Source organism: Eptatretus burgeri, chromosome 12, assembly GCF_056783735.1.
Source record: "Eptatretus burgeri isolate ZD-2024b chromosome 12, Ebu_testis_v1, whole genome shotgun sequence".
NCBI classification, from domain to species: domain Eukaryota; kingdom Metazoa; phylum Chordata; class Myxini; order Myxiniformes; family Myxinidae; genus Eptatretus; species Eptatretus burgeri.
The window spans coordinates 56773724-56796520 of NC_140972.1; the positions used below are offsets into that span (position 1 = coordinate 56773724).

The 22797-nt window shown below is 41.9% G+C and overlaps 1 long non-coding RNA gene across 2 annotated transcripts in view; it reads left to right on the plus strand.

Moving 5' to 3' along the window:
- LOC147015680 (uncharacterized) overlaps positions 1–22797 on the plus strand; it is a 45798-nt gene that overhangs the window by 146 nt on the left and 22855 nt on the right. Inside the window, exons 2-4 of one of the 2 annotated variants that reach the window (XR_015049787.1) lie at positions 549–602; positions 3003–3099; positions 3280–3457. This is a non-coding gene — a long non-coding RNA (uncharacterized LOC147015680). The remainder of the gene's footprint in view (positions 1–548; positions 603–3002; positions 3100–3279; positions 3458–22797) is intronic. The other variant, XR_015049788.1, reaches the window with a different exon arrangement.

A 22797-nucleotide genomic window follows, 5' to 3' on the forward strand; every position in this document is an offset into this window, starting at 1 on the left:
GAAGCTGATTAAAGTCAAAGTTTTAGCTTTTGGTTGCAGCTGTTGCATGAGTGGTATAATCATCTAGTTGTGAGGGCCACGCTTCTTCTGTGCCATCTTGTTTTAAGGCACGGGCCTACAACAGGGTGCATGCTCATACGCACATTGTTTTGTGTGCAATGTTTTTTTGTTTTTTTTTAAATAACACTGGGCTACTTACCGTGGATTTCAATTACTTTTATTCATCAAGGTGTTTGTAAACATATAAAGGTGTTTACTTTGTGTGTATAAAGTAATTTTGTCTTTATTTAAATATAAAAATAAAGCCTATCCATGGGTGAATTGAAGCAGATTGCTTGTAAAGTTTGAAGAAATTTACCTTGGATTTCAAAAGTGACGTCTTCAATTCATCGATCAACTTAAACTTACATTTGTTGTGTGCACCATTTTCGTGCCCATTATCAAGTTGCCCAAGCCCCAGGGAGAAATTAAAGGGAAACTAAACTCAAACATGAAAAAGTAAGGATTCTTTCTCTTTCTCTCTCATTATCGAATTTTTCACTTCACAGCCTTATTTGAACAGCAAGTACCATGAAGCAGCAAATGGATCTTTGAATTTTCAGGTAATATCCAGGGATGTAGCCATCCATGTGAATTGTCTTAATGGGGCTCGGATTTGTTGTGAAAGGTTGCATCTTATAGCAGAATGTGTGTGTGTGTGTGTGTGTGTGTGTGTGTGTGTGTGTGTGTCTGTGTGTGTGTGTGTGTGTGTGTGTGTGTGTGTCTGTGTATGTGTATGTGTATGTGTATATATATATATATATATATATATATATATATATATATATATATATATATATACATATATATATATATATATATATATATATATATATATATATATTATAGAAGCCTGGTGTTGGCGCAGTGGTTAGGGCAGCAGCGGTTAAGACAGCAGCTTGGGATTCAAAAGGTCCTGAGTTCAAGCCCCGTTGGGCCACTGAATTAATAAACCAGGGGGTTGACTCAGCCTGTCATCCTTCCGAGGTCGGCGAAATGAGTACCAGTGTACTGGGCCGGTGTATACCCCGGTTAAAATAGGTGTACCATATCCCTTTGTCGTAAGAGGCGACCAGGGTTGCGTCAGGAAGGGCATCCAGCATAAAACATGTGCCAAATCACTATGCGGATCATACGGATGATCCGCTGTGGCGACCCCTCACGGGAGCAGCCGAAAGAAGAAGAAGAAGAAGATATATATATATATATACATACGAGGTTCGTCTAAAAAGTAATGGGACTGAGCCTGCTGTGTGCTCCATTTACACAACTTGCATAAACAGGTTGCGTCACAGTCTTTCGCAACATTCCAGCAATATATATGATTGGTGATGGTTGACTGCGCTCATTGTGTGATTTTTTACAGGTCGTGCTTTACATGTTGTCCAGTGTGAGTCGTTGTGCTATGAGTCGTGAGCAGAGAGCCAATCTGAAGTTTCTTGCCAAGCTTGGCAAAACACCTCCTGAATCCTTCGCAATACTGCAGCAAGTCTACGGGAAATAAACAATGTCACATACACGTGCATTTGAATGGCACAAGAAGTTCAAAGAGGGACGGGAGGAGGTTGAAAACGATCTACAGTCTGGAAGACCTTCAACGAGCAGAACGGCAGACAACATCGAGCGTGTGAAGCAGATGGTGTGTGCAGATCATCGACTCACGGTGCGGATGATTTCTGAGGAACTTTCCATCAACAAGGACACTGTCTGGAGCATCATCACTGAAAATCTCGAAATGCACAAGGTGTGCGTAAAGGTGGTCCCCAAGCTGTTGTCTGAGGATCAGAAACAGCAAAGAGTCACTGTCTGTCAAGACATTATCGAGCACCTCGAGAACGATCCAGACCTACTCGGGAGAGTCATTACTGGCGATGAATCGTGGATATTCGATTACGATCCTGAGACCAAATGGCAGAGTCGTCAGTGGAAAAGTCTGCAATCACCAAGACCAAAGAAAGCAAGGATGTCGAAGTCGAAGGTCAAGGTGATGCTCATCGCGTTTATGACATCAAGGGCATCGTCCATTTCGAGTTTCTACCACAGGGTCAAATAGTGAATCAATACGTGTGCAAAGAGATCCTCCGGCACCTCATGAGATCAGTCCGGGACAAGAGGAGGGATCTGTGGGAGAACAACGCCTGGGTGCTCCACCTTGACAATGCCCCTCCTCACAGAGTCCTGAGCATCCGATAGTTTCTGACAGAGAGGAACGTGCCAACTCTGGAGCAACCCCCGGATTCTCCAGACTTGGCCCCTTGTGATTTTTTTTCCTATTCCCCAAGCTCAAGGTGGTCATCAAGGGGACCCGATTTCCTGATGTGGCGGCCATAAAAAGGGCTGTGATGACGGGAGCTCCGGAGGATTCCAGAAGAAGCCTTCTGAGGGTGCATCGAAGCGTGGAAGAAGAGGATGGACAAGTGTGTGAGACTGGAGTGAAACTATTTTGAAGGGGGCAAGCTGTGATTTCAATATATTTTTTTGGAATAAAATTTCTGTAACATCAGTCCGGTTACTTTTTAGATTGACCTCGTATATGAATATATCTATCTATATATATATATATATATATATATATATATATATATATATATATATATATATATATATATATATATATATATATATATATATATATATATATATATATATATATATATATAGTGTATATATATGCACACTGTGTAGGCAATTTAATCTATGTTCGTGATCGAAATGGTTAACATTGTAATAATTTTACGGTCACACTGTAGATTGGACAAGGGAACTGGAGCAGCGTGTTCCAAGATGGAACACCCCTTGCTGTCATTGCCATTTTAGCTTGATCTCATTCAACAAGTAATCAAAGGCAGCAGAGGGAGAGCTCTGAGGCGAACTCTCTCAGTGAGATATCTTGCAGTTATTTCAATTGTTTTAAAGCCAATCTTTAATATAACAAGTTATGTGTCCCTCTAATATACCAACAGGTCCAACTACCATCTGTGGAGGAGGATAGTACATCTAAAGCAGCCTCCTGTGCAATGTAATAACACACCTCGTGGTTTTCCATTCTATACCTTCAGGGTGAGTCAATAGTTCCAGGACATGGTTTTTGCTGCTTAGTCAAGATTTGCTTATACCATGGATTTGTAGTTTTCTTTTGTTTCAGATAATACAAATAATACATTATTTCCAGCAGGATGGGGCATCTGCACATCATGCATTTGTGGTACGAAATTACTTCAATCAAATTTTTCCCAACAGTTGTTGGATTGGAAGGTCTGCGCCAATACTTCTGGGACCACAGTGCAGTCCTGACCTGACCACTTGTGACAATGCTCTGTGGGGGTATGTCAAAGCTAAGATTGCAGAACATCACAAGGCATCTGTTGAAGAACTGAAACAACGCATTCAGAAAGTATTTGGCACCATAACACATAAGGTGGGATTTTGCATCGGTTTTCACACCACACATGGAGAAAAATTATCTTGTGCCTTGATGACGATGGACGTCATACTGATACACTCGATGTCCAAGGAGGTATTGTAATTGTTGTATTACTGTAATATTTTATTATTACTCCTGTGATTATGTTTTACTGTTATTAGTGTAATATGTTATTACTCCTGGGACTTGTGGCTCACCCTGGAAGATGGTACAAACAAATCTTGTAGTATATGCAGCTCAAACCGTGTTCTGGGACTTGTGACTCACACTGAACAATCACCAGGTTACAATGCAGTAACTCAATTCCAGTTGAGCCAACATTGGTTTTAAAATAACCGAAATAACTCTTTTAAAACGAATATGCATGATAAACTTTATCTCATTACAACCACTGACACCTTCGCAGCTGCTTAATGAAGCTTTATGGGAAGTGTATAAGATCAGATCACTTTAAGTGCATAATGTGCCATCTATTTATTACGTAGGCAAATATGGTGGAAGATTGCTTCTCTCCACATATGTCACCCTGACTTACTTTCACTCACATCTCGTTTCAAACATATTTCCCTTCTCTTTCCCATCTCTCCCACACTCCATAACCTACTTTCTCTCCATTGTCATTTTCCCTTCTCTTAATATTCACTGTTTTCATTTTCTCCCTTTTTCGACCTCTGTCCGACTGGCTGATGTAGGTATTTACTTTTGAGCTGCCTAGTCTGGGTTCGATTCCTGACCCCACTTTAAACTGTCTAGTTGTTGCTTCGCCGACAGGGCGTTTGATCGCAAAATGCTCCATCTCTCAGATGGATGTCAAGCCCGTCTGCTAACATTAGTAGCTGGACATAAAATATCTCACAATGCCTTTGGTGAAGGGTATAGGCGAGTTATCCTGAACATATTACAAATTCCTGCCGCCCTCAGTCGTGAAAGACTTGCGGCAAGCTTCCCAAAAACCCATACAGCCGACCCCATAAGAAGGTGGGATTAATCCAATCGTGGTCCTAAAATAAATACTGTAGTAGTTATCACTTTTGACCTTCCTCCCCAACTGCCGGTGCGTACGTAATAAATAGATATCCCCCTGAGCAGAATCTGAACGAAGTGATTCGTATTTACCAAATGACATGAAATATTTTGTTTTAAACACAGACGATTGCGTCAACCTTCACTATCCCGTGCTGCTTGCAACTGGATGTTATATCAAACTTTAATTCCCACGGGATTGCTTTTCAAACGACCCCACGTGGTCCACTCCTGTTATTGCACTGAGAGCCTTGTCCCAGTTTCTGAAATGAAATAGGTATATCAAAATAGGGTTGGGGGTGGGGGGGGGGAACAAAAGTAATGGAGAAACAACAACCTTTCCGCGATTTAAGCAACGACAAAACTGATTCGGCCAACAAAGCATTATAGAATACATAGTGGGTCATATTTCAAATCATTCATATTTCCACAACAATTTGTAACCCCGATATACAAAGAAAGTTGCAGTTTATGGTGAGCACAGCTTCAGCTCCTTATATCAAGAAGCAGAAGAACATGCCTTGCAAGTATATTTACACTGACTTCATTTAATGTATTAAATTGGTTTGCACAAGTCATCCTGGGCGTGGCTTGTCTTGTCCCCCTTCAACCACCCAATGACAATTAGTGTCCCCCCCCCCAATAACCCAACTCGTTCAGGCCCGAATGATGCCATAATTTCATGAAAATGTCACCAAAAGGAAAATGCTTATCAATGCGATGACAAGTGAACTTTGGTCCGAGCTTTTTGACAGCGTCTCACCTCGGGAACAGCGACGTTTCTTCCCTTTCTGTAATTTTCTGCTCCACGGCTCAGGGATTGGAACGTCACTCAAGCTTCGGTAAGATCGAGACCTGTGTTGAAGCTTCCTGCACATGAGATCAGAGACCGAGGGAAATTCCTGAGATGTTGAAACTAAAAGGGGAAAACAAATGTTGAAGCACCTGATAATCCATCCTCCTGATAACCCAAACGATGAGAGTCCAAATCAAATATCTCTTGAACATAAATACAGTGAACTGTTTGCCCAGGAATTGATGATTAATAATTGTTATAAAATCGGGAATCAATAACATATATACATGTGATGGGGACATGAAGCTTGACACTGTGACTGTGTGGATATAGAAACAATAAGCTGAGTCTGCATCGTGAGTATTTGGGTAAAACCCATTATGTTGTCCATTTTGAACCCCACAGGCTTTGCTTGTATAAAGTACTTTTGATGTTCACATAGAGCTGTGAAAGTAAATTACGGGCTAATTTAGGGAATCCTGAAATTAAATACGTGTATACGTATGACAATATATGCCTTTATCTCATTTCTATTATCACATTCAGACAACCCCATCAAGCTGGATTTTTGATCATACAAACCCGACTCTTAAAAATAAATACTGTATATATGTATATCAATATAATGCCCAGGTTCAATATGAAAATGGACCTGGACATTTTTATTTTTTTTGGAACTTGACCTTGTGTTTCACCTTGGCCTGTGTCGGCCAAGGTTATGCAGGCCGAGATTATGTACCATCCGTCCTGTGTAGGTGGTCGTTTAAATAAATTCTAACAGCCTTGATGGCTTCATTCACAAGAAATCTCAAAATTATTTCCTGTTCCACACTCTTTGTATGTCTTATACTACTACTACTACTACTACTACTACTACTACTACTACTACTACTACTACTACTACTACTACTACTCCCTCTATTGAGTGCAGCCTGTGGCTGCTGGTTGCATCATTGGTTGGTAAGCGGCTATGCCGCTGATGCAGTGTCCCCATTACCAGTACACTGGTGCTCATTTTTCCGACCTCGGAAGGATGACAGGCTGAGTTAACCTCCTGGTGTATTTTTAATTCAGCGGCCAATGGGGCTTGAACTCAGGACCCTAGGATCCTAAGCCACCACCCGAACTACTAAGCCAACACCAGGCTACTACTAGTACTACTACTACTACTACTACTACTACTACTACTACTACTACTACTACTATTAGTACTACATCTTGAACTGCTCCAATTATTAACACATTGTGGGGTCATCTGGGGAAGGTATTTGCCCGTCTTCCACAAACCAGCTGCTCTTGCATGACGCTCGACTGAGTGGCAGGAATTTGGAATTTGTTGCAGGGTGTCAATGATAACTCATCACCTATGTACTCTTTATGAAAGAGCATGGTGTCTTTAACATCCTCTTGGTAATGGCAGCAGATGGCACAATGGACTAAACGGTCATCCCAGGGATGGCACACTTTGGAATGCAAAAATCAAAACACCAATCCAAATGTTTATACTCAGGTTGGGAATGAAACCCACACTGTCTGTGTCTGTGTAAAGTAAAAAGGTGACAAGTGTTAATATTGTTGTTGGATTTTCAGATGTGTGAAAAGATCACGAGTGGTCGGGAAGTGTGTGGTGACTTCCGTGTATTGAACGATGTTGTGTTAACCAGCGGTTTCGAGCTGTATCTGATTATAGAACCATCTAGTAACTCGAGAATTCATTGAACACGTTACCCTGCAAAGTGTTCAAGGATATACTTCAATTTTAATAAAACAATGACTTTAAAGATCATTGTAAAAATAAAATCTGGACGTTTAGTGCTACTGAAGCAGTCTTATACATCACCCTTTTCCACTACCCTATAGACCATGTCCAAGTACTGCAAAACTGAAGGTTCTTGGAAGTATTAAGAAGGTGATTTGTATTCTCCAGTGTTTAAGCATAAAATTCAATTTAAACTTGAACTGCCACTTTATAACTGCTGGCAGTGATAACCGGGTACCAAGACGTCCGGCTTTGATACAACCCTACTTTGATTCGACACTGGATTGACGAGTTATGGACTGAGTAACACACCACGTTCAATCCATTTATTACTTTCGCAGTTACCCCTTTTTCCTCCATAAAGAGGTATCAATTGAATTTGCATTTAAATTACTGGAACACGAAGTAATAAATGCGTGGGAAATGTCACCATGGGTCACCATGGCCCCCCCCCCCCGGTAATATGAAGCCCCCAATGTGTCTCTATTATTCGGGATTGATTAGTTATGGACCAAGTAACACGCTGAATTCAATCTATTTATTATGCAAGCAGTTAACCCTTTTTCCTGAATTCATAGTCAGTATCAATTGAATTGGTGTTTAAATAACCTGAACACAAAATAATACATGTTGATACTATGGGTGCAAAGGGTAAAGTGAGATTCCATCGAGGCCCCTCACGTTTCTTGATGACGCGGGATTCACAAGTTATGGACTGAGGAACAGGCCACATTGCATCTATTTATTATGTACACTGTTGACCATTTTTCCTCGGGCCATCATCGGTATCAACTGAATTGCTACACCTGTACCCTCAAACGCATGCAGGCACAGCCAAGTGAGCCTTGTGAAAAAAAGAAAAATTCTTAAAGTTCTCAGATTCAAATAATTAAATAATTCTGGCTGCCAGACCTTGTGGTCGATCAGATTGAAGTTCAAAATATGCATTCCCCATGTCTGTTAAATCATAATTTTGAAGTTTCACATTGATTGATGCAGCAGTTCCAGAGAAAACATTATTTAATATTTTACTTCAATCCAATATGGCTGCCAAACAATGTGGCCGATCAGGTTGAAATGTAAAACATGCATTCCACATTTCAGCTAGATATTAAAGATGGAATTTCCTAATGACTGATGGAGCAGTTCCAGAGTAAACATTATTTAATATTTTTCCTTCAATCCAATATGGCTGCCAAACCATGTAACCTACATCAAAATGAGTAGGGACCTCTTTGTTCATCATCGATAGGCAGTCATACCTGTAAAGTTTCGCCTCGATCTGTTTAGCCGTTTCAGAGTCAGAGGCTTTTTAATTCTTTTATTTTCAATCCAATATGGCTGATGAACCACGTGAGCTATGATTCCATAAACTTACATTCTGCCTCTAATGTGGTAGGGGATTACGCGTGCTAAGTTTTGTGTAATCGGACAAGGTGCAATTTTCTATCCAATATGGCCACCAAACCACATGACTTGTGATGTCATACTTTTTACCTGAAATGCAGCAATGGCATTAGATGACAGTTGCAAACTTCGCTTTGATAGGGTAACTGGTTCCAAAGAAAACATTATTTAATATTTTTCTTCAATCCAATATGGCTGCCAAACCATGTGACCTCGCAATTATTCACGAACAAACTTATATCCCATATTAATGGAGAATATGTACTGTATATGACGTTTCCCCTCGATCTGTCCAGTTGTTCTGGAGAAGATTTTTGAAGGTTTTATGGTAAATTCAATATGGCGAACAAACCATGTGACCTATCAATTAGTAATTTACAAACATGTACAAACATACCTTGGGCAACATGTGTAAAGATTTGCCTCAATCTGATCAGCCGTTCTGGAGAAGATTTTTCAATTTTTTTTTAATTTTCAATCCAATATGGCTGACGAACCATGTGACCTATGACATCATAAGTTGAGATTCTGCCTCAAATGTGGTCAATTAAATATGGCCACCAAACCAGGTAACCTATCAATTAGAAATTAATAAAAACTTGTAAAGTGATGTCTTGGGGAATGTGTGTGTAAAGTTTTGCCTCGTTCTGTCTAGCCGTTCTGGAGAAGAAGATTATAAAAAAAACTTTCAAAACAATGGCTGCTGAAGCACATGACATATGATGTCAAAATATTATTTTTCTTCAGTGAGTTGTTGCATAGATGACACTCAATAAATTTCAAAATTTTCGGATGCAGCATTCTACGTCTCATTTTCACCGAGATACCACTTCACCGATGACATCACGAAAAATCACACTTCTTCCCCATGGGGAGTTCTTGCCACGTGCCAAGTTTCAATTTTTTCAATTGTGCGGTTTCAGAGATACAGAGGTCCGAAGTTTTTCAAAGATGGTGCCCGTACGTGTCATATGATGTCATAATTATCAATTAAATATTCTACAAAAAAGATACATATTAGGGAAAAAATTTCTTGTCAATCGGACTTACGGTTGCCGAGAAAATGAATTTTAAATCGAAAAAAACCCAAAAATTGCCGGCGAAGTAAAAATAATAATAAACAGAACAAAAACAATGGGTTACGCAAAATAAGTAAGTGCCCAGCCTTGTAGGTTTGGTACCCTAATAAAATAAAGATTGTAAAAGTAGTATAAATAAGTTAATTCCGAGTTTTACCACCGTTTTACAGTCGCCAATACACCACCCTATCAAACACGTTACATTAGTTATTCGTGCCTGTTTGTGCCCTTTATAACGTCCTTAAAAACAGCAAGTTTCCTGTTTGGAATTATTTTCAATTGTGTTTCACTGCCAGGCAGGCACAACGAGTAAAAATAATATCTCACTCCTTTTGTGCATGTGCGATCGGTTAAAATTCAGAGAGAAATTACTGTTTCTAGACATTTTTTTGACGGATGGACGGACATGAACCAATTGCTTAACCCCATTTCTCGCTTCGAGTATGCGAAGTAATTATGAGTGGTTTATAGAGGGAAGGGCCTTGTGAGTACCTGTGAGTTGGAAGGAAGTGTCTGTGGCTTTGTTGAACAGTGAGCATGCATGGCACCATGTTTGACAATACCACTAAATAAATAATGAAACATATACTGTATAGTATAATTCTTCCAAAAGGACTGGGACTGTTGCTTGAGCACTCAATCCCGATGAAATCTTTCAAGTAGGCATGGGTGTAACACAAAGCCTCTCCTCATTAAACTTCTTCCATTTACCTTCACATGCCAGAAGGGTTTGTTAAACAAAACGTATCTGGAGACATGTAGGGTAAATGCAGTAAAAGCAGATTTTTCAGTGCAGGTAAAGGTGTTTAATATTGGTAGGTAACTCACTTAGGAAAAGGAAAACCATGATTTCAAACCTTCAACCATCGGTCAAATGATATGCCAGAAAAATAACCCCACTTTTGGGAATGCTGGTGGCAAGCCCATGGGGCTTGATGCACCAACAGAAACCCCTGCACGTGCTTTATGAGAAAGGTTTAAGAGTAGATTCGCTATTTTAACAGGCTTATGTTGCAGCAAAATCCATGCCAATCATCTCAATGTATGTCGTGTCCATTTGAGCGAGATGAATTGAACAAAGGAAGTGGGACTGTACCTAAACAAGCAGGCTTCACTTTTAATCCACTCAGCACAGATTCAAATCGGGAACTTCAATTACCATTCCTTACAGCATTGGATAAAGGGTCGTAATGGAAGGAGAGGATATTGTGAAAGCCAACGTTCCAACTTCGTGGAATAGTTGTTAAGAGTGTACACTCCGAGTCTGCGAGGTCAGTGTTTTGAACCCTGGCAGTGTCACACCAAAGACTTAGAAATGATACGTGCTGCTTCCTTGCTTGATGCTCAGCATGTAAAAAGGATAGAGCATGGACAAACAATCATATGTTGCCAACCATTTCACAAAGTTGATTTCACATTTTTTTTTTGTTTTGTTTTTTGTATACCTTGTCGAGGCTCGTATGAGAGCTAACACACAACGCACAGCAAGGAGGCATGAGACAAGAGGGTGGGAGTGGGAGGGACAAAACAGTGGGGAACAGACACATTAGGAGATATATGGAAGGGAGAGGGATGGGACGGGGAACATGGGGAAGAGAAGATGGACATTACAGGGACTTTCAGGAAGAAAAGCAGGGGAATTGAAGGAAGTGGGCTTGGGTGGATTATCGGGGGTAGAAAAGATCGAGGATTTGGATGGGGGATGATAAGAGGTGGTGGTGAACAGCTGTTTTGAAAGCCTGGAGGGAGGAATGGGAAAGAATAGAGTGAGGGAATTTATTCCAAAGGCGGGAAAAAGAGGAATGAAAGAGTGAAGATGAGCAGTGATTCGTGATTTTGGTAGTTTTACCAGAGATTTTGGTAATTAACAGAGTTAATTTCACAGAGTTGATGGGACAAAATGCTGCCTCCTGATATTAACTTTGCATGTAGGCAATCTGGGACTTTAATTACTTGGTGTTGGTAGCAACATCATTTAGTAGTATTCCAGGTGACTGAGCAGTATTATTTAAGGCCCAGTCACACCTTGACGTTTTAGCCAGGAATGGCAACGTATAAAAATCCACGTAAAACGTTGGCGTACGCTGAAGTTTTGAGTTTTTTTTTTTAAGTTTTGGTCGTATTCATAACGTGTTGGTCGTATGCATAACGTATTATTAACGGGCACAGAACGTTTCGTTGTGTTAAAGATAACTTATACCAACGAATGCTTAGCCTGTTGTCGGCGTTCACAACCTATGCCCAACGATAGTTTAACTTGGTCATAGCGCGCTGCACGTATCGCCGACAAACTCGTGGCGTTCTCTGTTAAAAACCTGCCGCACGCAGATTAAAATCATAACCGCCTGAAAATTGGAAGTGTCAACATCGCAGTCACACCTTGACGATTTAGCCAGCGTATGCCGACCTATGAAAATGTGTCTAAAACGCTGGGACACGTCGAATACGGTATGGGTAAGTTGTGTATACGTTAGGAGCACGATGAAAAACAATGAAGTACGCTGGCATATTATGTGGTACGTCTCGTACGTCGTGAAATTTCAAGCATGCTGAAAATTTTACGACGTACTCGACGTATGGCTCACAAGTTCCGCATACGCTGGCATAAGTTCTCGGCACGCTCCGCAATCGTTTACACACGTCGGCCACACGTTACTTGTAAGTTACTCATAAGTCGAAACACGTCGAGGTAATGTTTAGCATACCCGAAACTTAATTTTTAACCTATGAGTAACGTGTTTTGAACCTATTAGTAGCGTGCTTTGGACCTATGAGTAGCGTGCTTTGAACCTATGTGTAACGTATCTCAAACGCACATTGGCGTATGTAGACGAATTTGATTGATGTCTTCCGGACGACCACAGAACTTACTGAACGTGTTTCTAACTTACAGCTACCGTATAATGGCGTATTGGCAGCGTTTAGGGGAATTGGTATATAAAAATGGGCTTCACAAGAGGAACCCGTCAGTGTTCCAGACTCCATGTTGAGTAGATGTCAATGTCAGTAGCAGTAGCAGTAGTAGTAGTAGTAGTAGTTGTAGTTCGAGAGAATTTAGTGATGTTGATGTTATTAGTAGTAGTAGTAGTAGTAGTAGTTCGAGAGAATTTAGTGATGTCGATGTTAGTAGTAGTAGTAGTAGTAGCAGTAGTTCGAGAGAATTTAGTGATGTCGATGTTAGTAGTAGTAGTAGTAGTAGTAGTAGTAGTAGTAGTAGTAGTTCGAGAGAATTTAGTGTTGTCGATGTTATTAGTAGTAGTTTGAGAGAATTTAGTGATGTCAATGTTAGTAGTAGTAGTAGTAGTAGTATCAGTAGTAGTAGTAGTTCGAGAGAATTTAGTGATGTCGATGTTATTAGAAGTAGTCGTAGTAGTTCGAGAGAATTTACTGATGTCGATGTTTGTAGTAGTAGTAGTAGTAGTAGTAGTAGTAGTAGTAGTAGTAGTAGTAGTAGTAGTACTTTCAAGTAACGTGTTGCAAAGTGTGAACAACGTTCGTGTAGCGTGCTTACAAAACGTTAATCATAGGTTAGAAATAAGTTTCGGGTACGCTAAACATTACCTCGACGTGTTTCGACTTATGAGTAACTTACAAGTAACGTGTTTCAACGTGTGTCAACGATCGCATAACGTGCCTACAACTTATGGCCAGCATCGCGGAACGTGTGAGTCATATGCCGGGATACATCGTGAAATTTCAAGCATGAAAAAATTCGAGGAAAACCCAAAAGTTCAACGTTTAAAGCCAGCGTACTACCACTTATGGCAGTGTTTTTCAGCGTGGTCTTAACATATACAAAACGTACCCATAACGTATTCGACGTGCACCAGCGTTTTATACAAATTTTCCAAAAATTGGCATAAGCTGGCTAAAACGTCAAGGTGTGACTGGGCCTTTCGGACCACACTGCTCACCCAAATTGGAATGAGGCTAAAGAGGTGACCCAAAAATTTCCCGCCATAGTCAACCGGACCAATCTTCCTCGACTGATGGGTATTCTCTTCACGCAGTTGAGCAAATGAGAATAATGGGTATCACATCAATCTTGCCACCTGGGATGTTAGGATTCTTCTCAATAGCCCCATGGACAGACTCAGAGAGAAGACCAGCCTCAATCGCCAAATAACCTGTATGTTACAACATTGATATAGTGACCCTCACTGAAGCATTAAGTCCCCAGGTAACTAAAGGAGGAAGTGGTTGCACATTCTTTTGGAAGGGAAGGACAGAATAATGAAGACATCAACCAGACAGTGGCATAATGGTTGAGTCCACTCTGAATATGGGAGGTCTGCGATTCGAACCTGACCCAAGCAGAGTCGTACGACCAAGACTGTAAAAATGGTACGTGCTGCTTCCTTGCTTGACGCTCAGCATTTATAAAGGATAAAGCATGGACAAACAACCATAACTTGGGAATCATAACGAAGGCTTTGATGCACCTAATAGCTTCCTCCTGCTTGTAGTTCCTTGTAAGGGAACTTGTATTATTATTACAAGTTGGCTTTGTCATTTGCACGAGGCCATTGTCAGCCCTGAAAATAGCACCTGTAGATATGAGCAACAGTACAATATCTGTGCAACTACCTTTACAGGCTAAGTGTTCTGCTTCCATAATCGGTGAATACATACCAGGCATGGCAGTATGAATAAGTCACAGAAGAATTCTGCAGACACTTTGAATTATAAAATTATAGGAATTATAAAATGACAATGAACCTTGAAGTTGCATGCCTGAAGAACCTTCACAAAAGCAAAGAACTGGAACATAACAGGTCAAGAAGCCTGGAGCCACAGTGACTGGTATCGAAAATAAATGGATGATACTCAAGGAAAACGTTTTAAAATACCATTAAAAAGTAGAGATAAAGACGTCAATTACGCAGTCAAAAGACACCTCCAAGATTGGTTTGATGAAAATGATGCACAGGTTTCTGCTATTCTCGAAGAAAAACAATTCATTAACCTTCAAGAAGAACACATGTGGTGAGGTGTGTAACAAAGTACTAACTTTAATTCATCCCATTCACAAAAAGGGCCAAAAGCTCAGAGGGGCCTGAAGGGTATTAAAATGTTTGAAAGGTGTGAATGTCGAAAGGCGCAAAAGTCTAAAAGGGTAGAAATGAGTCTAATGGGTCTTGAGGGTATTATGGGGGTTATAACAAATCAAACAGGGTATATAGGGTCTTCGAATTCTAAAGGGTTTGGCAGAACATTTGGGGTCTAAACATTCTAAAGGGTCTAACGGGTCTGTATGGTCTAAGGGGTCTAAGGGTTCTATAGGGTCTACAGGGTCTGAGGGCTCTAAAGAGTCTATAGGGTCTTATGGGTCTATTTGGTCTTCGGGGTCTACATGGTCTTATGGGTCTCAAAGGGTCTTAGGGTTCTAGAGGGTCTTAAAGGGTCCTCAGGGTCTCTTAAAGGGTCAAAACAGTCCTCACTTTCAGTACCCATCCTTTGCTGTCATACGCAACTGCTCCCGGACTTTGTATTTTGCACCTGAGAAGGTGGAGAAGGTTTTTTCAACCCTCGATTCTGACTGCAACTGGACCAGACAGCATCAGCTCACATGTCCTAAAGAACCTGCTCTGCTGTTCTTTCACATCCTCTCTCTGCCCTTTTAATCTTGTCATTTGCCCTCGCTCATCTTCGATCTGCTTTGAAATCCACCAACATCACTGCATTACATTAAAAGGTACAAAATTGATCCCCTTAACTACAGACCTATCAGCTTGCTTCCAATTATCATCAAGGTCATGGAATCCATCATTGCAGTTGACATGAAATCCTTCCATTTCTCCACCAACCTCATCTCAGATCACCAATTTGGTTTCAGATCAGGTCACTCCACCATCAACATGCTGCTTCTCCTCACCAAACATGGATGGGGGCCCTCAATGTCAGACCTGAGATCAGGGTTGTCCTTCTGGACATATCTTGTGCTCTTGATACAGTCTGGCATCCTGCCTTTCTCTCCAGACTCTATGCCTATGGCATCCAAGGACAACACCATACATTGCTCACTGACATAACTTATGGCTCTCAATGGAATCTTTTCATCTCCTCTCCCTGTCGAGGCCAGAGTGCCCCAAGGCAGTGTCCTGGCCCAGTTATATTCCTGATTTCATCAATGAGCTCTCTGACTCTCTACAAAATCCTCTTAATACATTTGTTGATGATTCCACCCTGTACCATGACATCCTTCAGACAGGAAGGCTGCAGCCTCCTCCTTCACTTCAGACCTTGACAAAATCACAAGTTGGTCAAACACTTGGAATATGTCTTTCAATCCTGACAAATCTCTCTCTCACTAGCTCTCTCCAAAAGGACCCTCTCTACTTTCTTAACAATCCTCTTGAGAAAGTTTAGTCATTCAAACTCCTGCATCTCACTATCAGCCATGATCTCTCTTGGGGAAACCACATCTCAAAGTTGGCCTCCAAAACCATCCGCTGAGTGGGCATCATCCATCTTACAAAGTCCTTCCTTGGTGCACCTGAACTCATATCCACCTACAAGGCCTTCATCCACAGCTTGATGAAGAACTGCTCTTGCATCTGGGCTGGCTCCCATGCTTTGCATCTTGCTCAACTGGAAGCCAGGGAAGCAAAGGCTTTCAAGATCATTGGAATCTCCTGCTCTGAAGCTGAGTCTATGGGTCGATCACTTCACCGTCACAGATACACTACCAATCAAAAGTTTTAGAACACCCCTATTTTTCCACTTTTTACTGAAATTTAAGCAGTTCAAGTCCAGTGAATAACCTGAAATGGGAAAAAGCTAAGCAGTAAACTGCCAGAGGTTAAAAAACCCAAAGGTTTAGGTTACCAAAAACTGAAAAATAATGTAAATTTCAGAGTTGTTAAAAAGGCCCTTTTTAGGGAACAAGTAATGGGTTAGCAACTGCAGCTGTTCTGCAGCAATGGTAGTAAATTAAGCCTTGAAAGTTGATGAAAACAATTCCTACAGGTGTCCCACCTTTTGTTGATTAGTTACAAACCCTCTGTCTGTATAAAAGCAGTGTTGGAACAGACTGTGTTGCTACACCCTATGAAGAATTATTTGGACAATATTGCACTGCAGGAAGTAGTATATTGTTATCATAATGGTGAGAAAAAGACAATTAACAAAGGAAGACAAACAGACCATTATAACCCATGAAGGTATGAGTCTTTTCTTGAGATAAATTTCAAAGAAGCCAAGGTGTCAGTGAGTACAGTTTCCTAAACCATCAAAAGGCACTTGGAAACTGGAGGAAACTCTGACAGGAAGAGGTCTGGCAGACCCAAAGCCACAACACAATCATAAGACAAGTTTCTGAGAGTCAACAGCTTGCGTATTAAGCGGCTCACAGGACAGCGGCTTCAAGCACAGCTTAACACTGGTCAAAGGAAGGAAGTCTCAGTTTCAACTGTGAAGAGAAGACTTCAAGCTGCAGGTTTGACAGGTCAAGTGGCAGTAAGAAAGCCATTGCTTGGATGACAAAATAAGATAAAGAGGCTTGCCTGGGCCATGAAGTACCACCAGTGGACTACTGAAAACTGGAAGGTCTTATGGACCGATTAATCAAAATTTGACATCTTCGGTTCATCCCGCCAGGTTTTTGTACGCCGTCGAGTAGGCAAAAGGATGGTTCCTCAGTGTGTGACACCAACTGTCAAACATGGAGGAGGAAGCGTGATGATCTGGGGCTCTTTTGCTGGATCAAGAGTCGGTGACTTGCACAGAGTGACTGGCATATTTACCTCAGAGTGACTGGTGACAGTTTCATTGTACATATTTATCTCAGAAGTGCACCTTTCCCTCCCAATTCCATCTCCATGTGCTGCATGGCGGCATCATGGGGTGCCTTTGACACCCCAGCAATGTCACATGTTGGAGGATTTCTCATTTATTTATTTATTTGGCATGGGGGCGGTGTACTTCGAATGTACCTCTACTTGTTGTACACCGCTCCTTCCCAATTCCATATTCAGGCGGTGCATGACGTCATCACCAGTCGCCAAAGGAAGGGAGTACTCAGTTTTTACTCCATTTGCTTGTTTGCTTGTCTGGGCGATATATCAGCCATCGTTTGAGCTAGGAAGATTTTTCTTCTTGCGTATGGTAGCTTGGCTGCCGGGTAGCTAACATTTTGTTGGGGCGTGGCTGTGCCGCTGATGCTGTGCCCCTCTATCAGTGCACTGGTACTCATTTTGCCAAGCTTGGAAGGATGACAGGCTAAGTCAACCTGACCTCGTGTTAATTCAGCCGCAAACGGGCTCAAACTCAGGACCACAAGATACCAAGTCAGCCACCCTAGTCGTTAAGCCAACACCAGGCTGAGATAGGAAGCTGAAATTTGGGGACAAAAGTGAAGATGTGCTTTCGCAAAAACAGAGTTTCTTATTTTTTTGATTAACTAGTGCGTGCCTGTACATGCGTGCCCATACATGCGTGCCCGTACGTGCATGGGCGTATGTGAAAAAAAAAACTTTCAAACCGCATTCCAGAAACAACAACCACACAGGCCGTTCCTTCGCTCTCACGTGGCCGTACGTGCAAAAAAAATAAGAATTGTGACGTCCATCGTGACGTCACAGCAACATGTCCTGTCATTGGTTTGGTAAATAAATGGCCATAACTTGGGAAGCACTTGTCCGATTAATATCAAACCTTGAAAAGGCACATCCTCAGGTCCCCAGCAATATATCTGGCAAGTTTCAATTAGATCGGACCAGTGCTTGTCGAGAAACAGCGGTCACAGACACACACAGACAGACAGACAGACAGACAGACAGACACACACAGACAGACAGACAGACAGACACACACACAGATTGCTGGAATTATAGATAGATGAATTAATTGATTAGTTACTTAATTGTTATCGATTTAGTAATTCCTTATTTATTTTCTTTCTCACCTTGGCAATATCTCAGGCACCTTTTGAGCTTGGCAGCTGATATTTGGACACGGCAGTGAACAAGTGATTTGGCGATAAAGGGTATTTTTGATTAATTCATTAATCAATTAATTATTCATTTTTCGATGAATTACTTAATTTTCAAAAAGTTACAGATTCGGATGAAACGTTGGTGGTTTTGGTGTGCTATTAGTCAATTGATTAAGACATTAATTAAGTTACAATTGTTATTTATTTATTTTAATTGTGCAATTAATAAATGAATTATTGTACACTGCTCCCAATTCCATCTCCATGTGCTGCACGGCAGGGTAGCATAGCTGACACTGAAGGCGCACCGGCAATGTCGTGCGCTGGAGGATTTGTTATTTGTTTATTTGGCATGGAGGTGGTGTACTTTGAATGTACCTCGACATGTCATTATCATTATCAACAATATCATTGTTATTATCATTTTAATATTGTCATTATTATCATAATCATTATGTACCATTATCTTTATCATTATTATTATCATTATTATGTATCATAATCATTATGTATCACATCATTATTACCATGATCCTAATGTATTATTCGCCCCCATTGGACTTAGTCCGAAACAGGAGCTTATGGATTGGTTCTCGTCCATCCGTCCGTGCGTCTGTCAGCAACCATATCTCAGACATGCATGGTCCGATTTTGCTCAACCTTGGCACAAGCACAGTACATGATGGCATTCACGTGCACATCACTTTGTTTTGCGATCTAATCAAAGATGACCAACCGGTAGACTGGCAGCCATTTTAGTTGAAATAAATATGTGCTAGCCTTTTAACTCGTCAGGGGTGTTACAATCCCTGTTGTTGACCCTCCAATCAACTGTGGTCCACCTTCGTTTGTGGAAACACAGGCAGCGGTGAACAGGTTAAAATGGGGTAAAGCTCCAGGGATCTGTGACATCCATGCTGAACTTCTCAAGGCTGGTGGAAATGCTGTACTCGTGTCGTTGCATGCAGTTCTCTCCTCTGCCTGGAACACAGACATCATCCCAACTGAATGGAAGAGGGGCCTTGTTGTCCCTCTCTGGAAAGGGAAGGGTGATCGCCAAGACTGCAACAACTACCGAGGGGTGACGCTGCTCTCAGTGCCAGGCAAGGTCTTTGCTCGGATAATTATTGAGAGGGTTCGCCACCATCTGCTGGAGCATCAGTGTCCAGAGCAGTCAGGCTTTACACCAAAGAGGTCAACGATTGACCGCATCCTTGCTCTTCGGGTCCTCACCTAACGCAGATTAGAGTTTTGGCAGGGGCTGCATGTAGCCTATCTTGATCACTGTAAAGCATTTGATTCAGTGAATTGGGATGCCCTCTGGAGGATTCTTGGCTTTCGTGGGGTGCCACCAAAACTGATCGATCTGATGTCTGAACTATACTCCAGTACTGAGAGTGCTGTGAGATGTGGAGATACCATCTCTGACTTATTTCCATTTGATACTGGAGTTCATCAGGGGTGTGTACTGGTCCCCACACTTTTCAGCACTTGAATGGACTGGATTCTGGGGAGGATGTCAGACAGATCAAGCTGTGGTGCATCATTTGGGAATGTCAAGATCACTGACCTTGATTTCGCAGATGATGCAGTCATCTTTGCAGAGATTTTAGATATCCTTTTTGGGGCCCTTGAGGTGCTGAATGAGTAGTTGGAGCCGCTGGAATTACGGGTTTCTGGGGTCAAAACTAAGATCCAGGCTTTCAATGACATCTTGGATGCTGCTGTTCTGTCTGTGCCTGTTTGTGATGAGGATGTTGAGGTCGTGGAGAGATTCACTTACCTTGGCAGTGATATTCATGTCTCTGTTGGCTGTGAGTCAGAGGTCAGCAGACATCTGGGTCATGCCTGGGGAATCATGGATTCACTGGAAATGGGGTGTGGTGCTGCCGGTACCAGTGCAGGAGGACGAAAGTCCGAGTCTTCAGGTTCTTGGTGCTTCCAGTCTTGCTCTATGGATGTGAGACTTGGATTCTGACCAGGGATCTGAAATGGAGACTTAATTCCTTTGGTACCAGGTCTCTTTGGAGAATCCTTGGCTTCGGACATCTCCGCTCATGGCATGCAGATTTCCTCTCCTTCCGCAGCAACATGTGGCCCTTAATTGAGTTCTCTCTTCCCCTCTTCCTGTCCAGGCTGGAGTTCCTCAAAGCAGTCTTCTGGGCTCTGTTCTTTTTCGGGTTTTCATCAATGATCTCTCTGACTCTGGAAAATCCTCTTTATATCTTTGCTGATAACTCCACCCTCTGCCGTACCATCCGTCATCCCTCAGATCAGCATGCAGCAGCCTCTTCACTCTCTGCAGATCTGGATGAAATCACAAGCTGGTTCAACACTTGGAACGTCTTTCAATCCTGACAAATCTCACACTCTCACTATATCTCTCCGAAAGGACCATCTGGAACCCCCACCCCCCATCTACTTTCTTAACAATCCTCTTGAAGAAGTCCTTTCCTTCAAGCTTCTGGGTCTCACAATCTGCCATGATCTTTCCTGGGAAAGCCACATTTCCAAGCAGGCCTCCAAAGCCAGTCACCGTGTGGGCGTCCTCCGTCGGGCAAAGTCCTTCCTTGGCACACCTGAACTTCTGACCATATACAAAGCTTTCGTCCACAGCCTGATGGAGTACTGCTCTCTCCTCTGGGCTGGTGCTCCCACCTCTCACCTTTCTGGGCTTCACGCTGTTCAAACCAAGGCATTTAGAATCGTTGGTATCTCCCGCGATGTGGCTAAGTCTTTGAGTTTTGCAGGTCGGTGGTCTGTCTGTCTTCTGCCGTCTTCTATCTGGCCTCACCCTACCCCCCTCCCCACCACCTTGTTCTGTCTTAGATATGTACCCCTCATATTTCTGCAGGGCACTCAAGGTCCACCAGCCACCCCTTCTGGTAAAACTACCAAAATCAAGAATCACTGCTCACCTTCACTCTTTCATTCCTCTTTTTTCACACCTTTGGAACAAACTCCCACACACTCTTCAATCCGACTCTTCCCTCCAGGTCTTCAAAACAGCTGTTCACCACAATGTTATATCTTCCCCCATCCAAAACCTCAATCTTTTCTACCCCAGTTAATCCACCCCAAACCCACCTCCTTCAAATTCCCTGCTTTCCTTCCTGAAAGTCTCTGTTGTGTAAGGACCTGAAAGTCCTTGTGGTGTCCATCTTGTTTACCCCGTGTACCCCACCCCATCCCTCTCCCTTCCACAGATCTCATGTCTCTGTTCCCCACTGTTTTTTCAAAAAAAAACAAAATAATAAAAAAATAAACCAATGTCACCCGCAGGGTGACCCGTATCTTGCCAAAAGGTGACCACGTGTGACTTCTTTAAGGTCACACTGAGGTGAACAGAGCTGCTATCCACCAGGAGCGACTCCTTGAGGAATATCTGCCTACGAGAGATTCCGATGAGAATCGTTCTACAGAGTAACCATGAAAAATATGCGTTTGCCTCAGAACATCACCAAATGACGTCATAATGTCTCAAGCTTGACATATCTAGAAAGCACTCATCGAGGTGTTCAATTTGAGGTACTACACGATATGGTTCCTAAAACTTGAAAATTTGACCTTGGGGTCAAATATGTTTGACCTGAGGCGCTAACCATGAAGGTCAAGGCCAATCGCCACCAAACATTAATCAGCTGAGCGCCAGACCATGAACTATATTCCCATGAAGTTTGAAGACGATCCGATCAAAATTACTCAAAAAATAAGGGTTTCGTCGACTCCCCTGATTTGCGACAAAGTGACCTTGACCTTTGACCTTGACCTTCAAAATTTTGTGCACTGAAAGGAACCTCTATAGGCCTCTGATATACGAAGTTACAAAAATTTCCAATGATAACTGTGCTCTGCAGAATTTTTTATACGTGATTACAGACAAACAAACAAACAAACAAAAAAAAAAACATACAAGCTGACAAACATATCTTGCAAAAACTTCGTTTTGGCAAGATAAAACGTTTGTCCGGTTGGAACGGAATTTCCCTCTCCAGATAGCCGAGAGTATGGTGCATTTTTGCTTTATTTACATAATAACCCTACGCGTTAAAGGTGAAGGTCAAAAAGCGATCTGGAAGAAAAAAAACGCGGTCAAGGTCAAATAGCGGTCTGAAAAAAAAAACACGGTCAAGGTCAAATAGCGGTCTGATAAAACAACCCGCCATTTTAGGGCCCAACTACTATTGGAATGTACCCTTTGGACCTTCAGACCCTATGGACTTGAAAGACTATTCAAGTCCTTAAGACCGTTAAGACCCCTTTCAACACTTTAGACCCTTTATAACCGTGAGATTGCTTAAACCCCTTGACACTTTCAACCCATTAGAACTTTAA